Raw genomic sequence first — 8,466 nt, forward strand, 5'->3', positions numbered from 1 at the left:
GCTCAGCTTAATCTGTACACCGCTCCCATTTGTTCTGTGGAGAGAGTTTACCGTAAAAAACGAACACACCGTCGAATGGTTTGGATTGATGAGGAGTACCGTGAAGTGTTTATCAACCCCGGCCGTCTGAAATGATATGCTACCTTGGATTGTACTGTCATTTGTCCACATGTGAAGGGTTTGACCCACTTGTACACCCAGAAAACAAGGGTTTAGCAGAGATAGAAGTACAGCACAGTTTCTATTCATCTCCCAGTGTCAATGTTTGAATAATTACAGTTGAATGTAAGGCCCTATGAAGCTTCCCAAAATGTTTTATCAAGGTCTCTGTTATCTGATATTCTATATATAGGCCTATATATGTAATTTCTGTCTCGTTTGCGTCCATTGCAAGTGCCGGCTGTCTGTTTAGTTTAGTTTTCGGTAACCAAAGCATGTCCGCACAGGTATATGGTCGGTATGTTTTCCCTCTTACCTCAGTGACAGGTGTCTTGAAGCTGACGAGCTGTCTTGAAGTTTCCCTTCAAAAACAGCTTTATCTGCGCTGCTCTGACTGGCATTTCCTTAGCCCAAAGTAGAGGTCAGAGACCACACTGCAGACGTATTTCTCTGGAGTCCAAACTAAGTGGGGAGAAGTTCATTTCATTACCAGGCCCCTGGAATCGCATCCTTTAAAGGTCAAACAGTGTTCTGCAAACAAGCTGCCTCCGACAGCCAACCTAGGGAGGCCAATTCTGACTCCAATCTCTGCAAAATGAGATTTCCCCCAGTAGAGCATTATTAATATTAAAGTAGACAGCTCTCCTAAAGGGCTAGATGTGCCTGGTGTGGTGGCATAGGAAAAAACATTTCCAGGTAAATGTTTATGGGCTGTAGTGAAATGTCCTGCCAGCCCGAAAGAACGGATTGACACCTTCAGCTGTATTGAAGGAAGTGTTGTGCTGTTTTCGGATGCATTTGCTGACTCCAGCACAAACTTTGTGGCTCACCCAGTTTGTGAGTGCTTTGTACTGTGTGTGTGTGTGTGTGTGTGTGTGTGTGTGTGTGTGTGTGAGAGAGAGACTGTGTGTTAATAAAATCGAGTTTAAAGTAATACTCAAAATGAATTCAATGCTGTTTCTTCGTTTTTCTGAAACTTGCTCTACCAATGCATATTTATGCAGAGCGGTTAAAAAAATAGAACAGTTTCTCCAGAGGAATTCACCATTGTTTCGGTGAAATGTCAAATGTAGCAGCGCGTTTTCTAATCGAGCTGACCTCCGCTGTCAAGGTTGGAGGAGGGTACAGTATGTCAGGACATGCCGACAGGGAACAGTGATCAAAGAAAGTAAACTCACTCACAGATAAACAAAACAAAGCTCTGTGCTAAGCCGTGGCCTCGGAGGGAGACAATAACTGAATTACGGAGAAATCACCACATTGGGGATTAGACTGCGACTCTGACCCCGCCCGTATGGCGAGTCTGTGTGTCGTGCTGGGTCTGACTGGGCCTGCATTGATTCGAAAGCCTGGCTATCATCAAATAAGTCTTTTTTTTGTAAGCCCACCAGGAACTAGAAGCATTAAACACTGATGTTTTACGTAAAACCTCCATCGATGTCCTTATACTGAATCATCAAGGCCTTCCCGGCAGGGACGTGCTTCCATACCTGTGGCTAAACAATTCTATTGTATCTATCTATTCCTTCAGGCGATAGTTGATTGTAAGACTGATTCATTGTGAATCTGTTGAAATAAGGCATCACAGAGGTTAGAAAGCTGCGTAAGATAACATAATTGAGCGCTGATCATACCGGTATTGGATGAGGGGCTTTGAGACCTTGTGAAAAGATTGCAATCCATTATGTGTTCATGATGAGGCTTCCCAGCACTGTCTCTGCCAAACCTTTTGAGGATACAGTTCTCGGATCTGACTGCTCCACTGTGATTCCCAGTCTTAATACCTGAGTACATGCACATCAGCACAAGGTCAGGGCAACTGGAGGGGGGGGGGTGGAGGTGGAGGTGGGTGGAGGAGGGGAAGGGGATGGTGGGAGGGGGGGAGGTGGTACAATTGTGTTAGCATGTTGTGTTATATACATGAAAGCGAGTGAATAGCAATTGAGTCTCCTCATTTACTGCTGGCAGTGGGTTGAATAGATGTGTTCTTTGTGGGCAGAGTAATGTCATTACCCACAATGCCGGAGTGGTTCAGCATCCCGCCTCTGTTTGATCTCATTCACATTGAACAAAAAGCTCTTAGAATTTCAATCTCAATGCAGCGAATACAGTGACTCACACAGTACGGCTTAGGGAAATATATACTGCCGGTCTCCTGAACGTGCAAGTGTGTGTGTGTGTGTGTGTGTGTGTGTGTGTGTGTGTGTGTGTGTGTGTGTGTGTGTGTGTACCGATATTATACAGCTGGTTAAAAAAGGAGCTAGTTCTGTGAAAGGAAATCCAAACGATTCGGATGAGCTCAGAGAAGAAGAAGAGATGCTCTTGTTTGTGTGCCCTGTGTGTTAGAACAAGGGGGTTACATTTCTCTTGAGAAAATCCCAAATTAAAAGCAACAGTTTACAAACCGTCCGGTAATTGAATCTAGTTTTTACAAGGCTCTGGTGTCACCTAAATCCAATGTAGTTTGTTTACTTGGAAAAGGCCTTTGTGTTGTCAACCCTGATCCATCACAGAGGGATTAGCTAGCGCGCACTGCCCATTTGTTTGTTGTTCTTCGATACAATTACTTTGGATTTGCATTTTTATGGCGGTTGTCTCTCCCGCAAGCAAGTCAAATGGGCTTGACTCCGACGACCGCATATATTGGCGGAACCTAGCAAATTAGTTTTTTACTCTGAGTTGTTTGAATTACAAGGGGATCTATCTCGGATCGATTGAGGTGTACGAGTTGTCTCGACTGACGTTTATCGGACGGCCATGTTCCCTACTCCTGACCACAGCTAAGAGGTTATATAATGATCCGGCTGTGTGTCTATGGACCTGACTGACAGTGTGACGTTCATGAGGTCCTAGCCAGTGGCCGGTCAGGGTCAGAGCCAATGTCCTGGGATTATTGCTGCTATGCCATACCGCTGCTCTGCCAATGTCATTCAGGGGATTATTGTGTTTGACTCTAGCAGGCCTCGGGATCACAGGCGGGGGGCACTGACGGAGGCAGCAGGGGCTTTGCAGGACGCCCACATAGTACTACTACCATCACTGATGTAACAACAGTGATTCATTCATTCATTCCTTCATTCATTCATTCGTTCACTTGAAAAGCCTCAGGTTAAGCATTGACCAGCTTCATTAACAGACTAACCGAACAGTTAGTGGAAGAAGTCGGCCATTGACAGATTTTAGTGAAAGATGTCCTTCCCCTTTAAAGAGTTGCCATTCAGTGGAGACAGCTTGTAATATTGACACGACAGTAGGTCTATCAGGAACTCCTTTAGGCCAAAGACACACTATGAGTGTGTACTGTATCTGGATAAGGGTCTTTTTTCTTATATATAATTTTTTTTTTAATAAAGTGGGTTGATTGACACCTGGTTGTACTCTCGGACCGTGTTTGATACCATTCCTCATTCCATTCCATGCATTACAGTGAGCCCGTCCTCCAATTTCTACCTCCACCAGCCTCCCCTGGTGTCAACCCTGGTGCCTCGACACCCACCCAGCTCCCCCCAGCAGCCACATGAGCGTCTCTCAGTCCTGTTCATTTCAATATATTTTTGGGGCATTTAGCAGACACCTTATTCCAAATACAATGAATACAATCAATGCATTCCACTAAGTAAGTGAATCATCTATCCACCAATCATAGCAGGAAAAACTAATCTATGCTCAGGCCTGGGGCCATTGGCAGTCGTCGTGCTAGAAGGAAGGAAGAATTATTTTCCTTTTTTTAAGACACAGGCGAAACAGTACAGGGGGGGGGGGGTAGTAGTATGTGTCGTAGTAGTAGTAGATGTCTCAGGAGTTAAGGTGAAGCCTGAAGAGATGGGTCTTCAGTCGCTTCAGACGGAAGATGGGGAGTGATTCTGCAGTTCTGTTCACCGGCAACGCCGACGCCCTCGGCATCTGTCTCCTCGGCTTGCTGGAACCCATCCTCCTCCTCCTCACAGCTTGGAACGCCTCAGCGCCTCAGCAGCCTTCATCCACAGTGACAAGAGGCACTGTCACTGTCTTGTGTGACGAGTCTCACAGTGACGTCCCATCTCATCATCACCGGGGGGGGGGTCTTTTTTAGAGCCCTGAGACCGAGGCTTTGGAAGTACACAGCAATGACGACAGAGCGAAGCCGAGAAACCAGCTTGTCGCCGCGATGGAGTTGTCGTGCCGGCAGGAAGTGAAGGTCACGATGGCAGACGCAACCTCGTAGGAGGTGAAAACAGCTGTGGCGTTTACCTCACCTGTGCCAGGGTTTCGGCTGGGCTGCTTTGGTTTTCGGCGTTACAAGGGGTCTGTGGATGCTTTTAAACGAGGCCTTAAAACCTACCTTTTTAATAGAGCCTTTTATTAGCCTTTTTCATTGAAAATGTTTATTGTTTTATCTTTCTTCTTGTTTTTAATCTGTAGCACTTTGAGATTTCTTTATGTAAAGTGCACTACAAATAACATTTATTATTATTATTATTATTATTATTAGGGGGGGGGGGGGGGAAGCTGTACAATATCCAGCTATTCCAGTGTATTCTGCTTAGTATACGCCTCGAATGACCTGTCATTGATGTCGCTAGATTCCTTGACCTACTGTGCTAAATTTACAGTATAGATCGTGCGGTGGGTTTATTTCCCTGGAAACGTTCGACCACTGTAATACTGTGGTAACAATGCAGTGTATTATATCTGCCCAGCAGTCCTTTATTGACCCAAAGCGGCACTTACAGTGCAGTGTGCCAGGTTTGGGAACCGTCTTTGTTTTCCTTGGGTGTTATGTTCCGGTAAATGTACTTCACCAGGGTAATAGTTGTATACGCGGAGCAGGGTAGCTTCCCAGCAGTCCTCTAATGACCCTGAGTGGTGCGCGCTGTGCGCACGGTTGCTCCGTGTGGAAGTGTGCCAGGCTAAAACCCCACAGATAATCACTGTCATCCAGCTGCCCAGGAAACAATAGAGAGAGACGCTCCGTCTCTGATGTGACAGGCTGGATTACCGCTCCTCTTCAGCAGGGGGGCCAGACGGACCCCGGCGGGGGGGGGAGATTTGGTTAAATCCACATAACACTGCTCCTCCTGCCCCGCAGAGAAGATCGTCAGGTGCTGAGGCCGCCTCAGCTCTAGACCCCCGTAGCCTGGGATCGTCGAGCGTCAGAGAACTCGACGTCACCCTTGTTTTTAACCCGTGTGTTAGATAGAAGTGTCATTTCTTCCGCAGCAACACAGTGGTTTTTCAGGTTTTGCAATGAGGTGAAATAAAAGAGATCTGAGGGTTGACGTCTTTTGGAGAGGGGGATGATGTTTCAGTGCGAGCCGGTTATCTCTCTCTCTCTCTCTCTCTCTCTCTCTCTCTCTCTCTCTCTCTCTCTCTCTCTCTCTCTCTCTCTCTCTCTGAGTCTCATCTACCAGAGAAACTACATAGACTTGCAATGGAATTTGGCTTTGGAGGCCACGACGTGTCCCTCTACTCCCTTGCCCTAGCACCAGGTGTTATTTCTTATTATTTGACTTGATAAGCTGCTACTATGTGAAAGCTGAGGGTGAGAGTGAAAGTTATGAATCCTTGGAAGGAGCATACAGAAATACAATTCTAACACCTGTTCAGAGAAAGCCGAAACATTCTCATTTCACAGCCCCTACACAAGACGACAGGATGTCCTATGTGTAGGAGCCATTTAGTCCTACATGTTATTTATGTTAATTTTCTAATACTAATTTTGAATTATTGACTTATGATATTGATTGCTTTAATTTAATTATGATAGTATTTGCTTCTAAGTTTATATTCCCTATTGTATGTTATTTAGATTTTTCCTTAGTAGTCAATTGCCCTTTGTGGTTGAGATGAATGAATATTTGGGATATAAGGGAACAGGAAAGGGAATGTTTGGGGGAGCAAACAAGTTTCAAAAACAGTAATGGACAGTTCAAGACAGTTTAACGACAGACAGTGATAGACCATAGACGACAGGATCTGTAGTATGGATAATGCTGATGGAGATATATTCACTTTTTAGGAAATGTGTTTATGTTTTTTTATACACGCGTCACTCTGCTTTTTTTGGAACTGTTTGTTAGAACGTACGACTCACCCATGTAGAGACTATTTTGATGGTTAAGAAGCCTCTGCACTATGACATCATATGATGTGTCCCTGACTATACCACAGGTTCCACAATGACAAGTCAACTCATTCCACCTATGAACCAGCACTACCTGGTCTTTAGGTCAAGACTCAACCGCCACTGTCTCTAGAGAGGAGAACTATGAGCTTGGTGGCTCTGCTGAAATGTCTATGGTGGTAATCATGTTCACTGCCTCACTGTTCGGTGTTTCTTTAGAGTCTGGCCCTGGGGTCTGCGTTGGGGACCTGTCAGATAGCCTATGTGTGTGAGCCAGACTCTAGGTGCTGGGGGGCTCTCTCATGGCTGGTGAGAAGCTCTGCCTCCTAATCTGTCCTCTCTGTCTAGGGTGTACGTACCTGTCACAGGCACAGCAGTGCAGCGGGTGGATAAAGTCACCTTGTGTGGACGTGCGGAAGTAGACACACACACACACACACACACACATGATTGCACATGCACACGCACATGCACACACACACATGCACACACACACACACACACACACACACACATACATATACACACATTTGCAGTATGCACGTACACACACACACACACACATGTACACGCACACATCCCCCCCTCACTCCTCTAAAGGCCCTTTTCCTGGATCATTAGTCCAGTGTGTGTCCCCTCGCTCCACCCCTGTCAGAGAGGGAGCCTAATTGCACTGAACCTCCTGGTTCCCAGAACCGCTGCAGCAGAGGGAACACACAGGGGGGTATATAGACTACTCTCAACTCTCAACCCAACTTTATTACCATTTCCTGGACAGAGGCGGTTGCCCTGGACAGATGACCTTATGGAGTCGTCGGAGGAGAGGGAGAACTACAGTGGACTGTAGGCAAGTGAGTTTTAACTTAGTAGTAGGAAGTCCTTAATACCCATATGCGGATGGAAGGTTGAGGAAAAGTACCATGATCCCCCATGATCCCCCATGGTGCCACAGCCCCAGTCTGCCACCTGCCTGAACTCCACTCTCCACTACTGCCTCCTCTCTTTACTTCTCTCCCCCTCCTCTCACCTCTCTTCTCCTCTCCCTTCCTCTCTTTGCTTATCTTCTCTTCTCATCTCTTCCCTTCTCCTCTCCCCTCCTCTCTTTGCTTCTCTTCTCATCTCATCTCTTCCCTTCTCTTCTCCCCTCCTCTCTTTTTTTTCCTCTCCTCTCCTCTCCTTTCTTCTCCTCTCCCCTCCCCTCCCCTCCTCTCCCCTCCCCTCCACTCTTCCCTTCTCTTCTACCCTCCTCTCTTCCCTTCTCTCCCCTCCCACCTTCCCTCCCCATCCCCTCCCCATCCCCTCCCCCTCCCCTCCTCTCCTCAGTAATCCTGTCTTTATTGCATAAGTGGCCATGACAGAGATTGCCCCTGTGCTGCTGCAGCCCAGTGTGTACAGGCCTGAGGTAATTACTAACCAAAGCTGACTAATGGATCATCCATCCACTGGCCTCTCACACACAGCCAGGCAGGCAGCTCATAGACAGAGGAGGTGGAGGAGTGGCAGTGAACTGTCTTGTGTTCATTCATGTATGAGCTGCATCTGGAGGTTTATTTATTTGTGTGTGTGTGTGTGTGTGTGTGTGTGTGTGTGTGTGTGTGTGTGTGTGTGTGTATGTGTGTGTGCGTGCGTGCTGCAGTGAATGGGACGGGTCAGGATGATCCGGCATGATGAGAGACAGTCAGCCAATGCGCCATTCATCAGAATATGCCGGATCAATGGAACGTTTCTATGTTGTTCAAGAGCCAGCCATCAAGAACCACCAACCATACGGCATATATTTACCCTCTTAATACCGTCATATTAGCGTTCCCCTCTGCGCTGACATGGGGTCGTTTTAACGGGTGTCATCCCCACTTGGTTAGAGACATTAATTGAAGGTTGATTATATCAGCTGTGATGGCTGGAGCCCATTAGTGACATAATGGTCCAGGCCCACTCTGACGCCTCAATTACATGGACACCAGACAGTTAGTCTATTTGCACTTCAATGGATCACTTCACCCAAGCACTCAATATCAATCAAGGGAAACCGCCCCCCATTACTCCCCCCCCCACCCCCCATTACCACCCCTCATTACTGCCCCACATTACCCCCCCCCCCCCCCCCCCATTACCACCCCTCATTACTGCCCCACATTACCCCCCCCCACCCCCCATTACCACCCCTCGTTACTGCCCCCCATTACCCCTCCACCCCCCCGATG

This window comes from Nansenia antarctica (genome assembly GCF_963989245.1).
Source record: "Nansenia antarctica genome assembly, chromosome: 2".
Classification (NCBI taxonomy): domain Eukaryota; kingdom Metazoa; phylum Chordata; class Actinopteri; order Argentiniformes; family Microstomatidae; genus Nansenia; species Nansenia antarctica.